Source organism: Montipora foliosa, unplaced genomic scaffold, assembly GCF_036669935.1.
Source record: "Montipora foliosa isolate CH-2021 unplaced genomic scaffold, ASM3666993v2 scaffold_459, whole genome shotgun sequence".
Classification (NCBI taxonomy): Eukaryota; Metazoa; Cnidaria; class Anthozoa; order Scleractinia; family Acroporidae; genus Montipora; species Montipora foliosa.
In genome coordinates this window covers 602,501-603,016 of record NW_027179766.1, presented here as the reverse complement: position 1 = coordinate 603,016, position 516 = coordinate 602,501, and positions in this window count along the sequence as shown.

Genomic DNA, 516 nt, shown 5'->3' with positions numbered 1-516 from the left:
GGTAGGGTCAGGTTTCCAAAGGAGCTTTAGTGTTACTTGAAAATTTTATTGTCTCTTCCATTTTGAATTTCAGGGGTGTGGAGACGAATGACTCCGAATTTATAGACATCACATCTGGAGATAGTTTTGTGGAATGGTGGCTGCGCAAGGTGTTTTATGAGACTGGATTTGGCAATCATTATAATAACAGTGACCTCAAGCTTCTTCCGTGTCCGTTTGGTACTTTTGTTAATATTTCTGACACCAGTTCTCGGTGCATAGACTGCCCGGCAGGTAAGCTAGATAAGTATCACGCATTAAGTTGGTTCGTTCATAGATAAATTTCCGTGTGGTTAGTGTGTTAAATAACGTCACAAAAATCAAATACCAATAACCGATTTAAAGCGCGTGATTAATGGCGCACTATTAAGTCTCTCATGCGAGTAATTATTATCCCAAATTTCCCTCGGGTCTGATCTTATTTCCGGTACAGATTGGTTTACTGTAACCGGTATACTCATTTGCTCCTGACTCTCC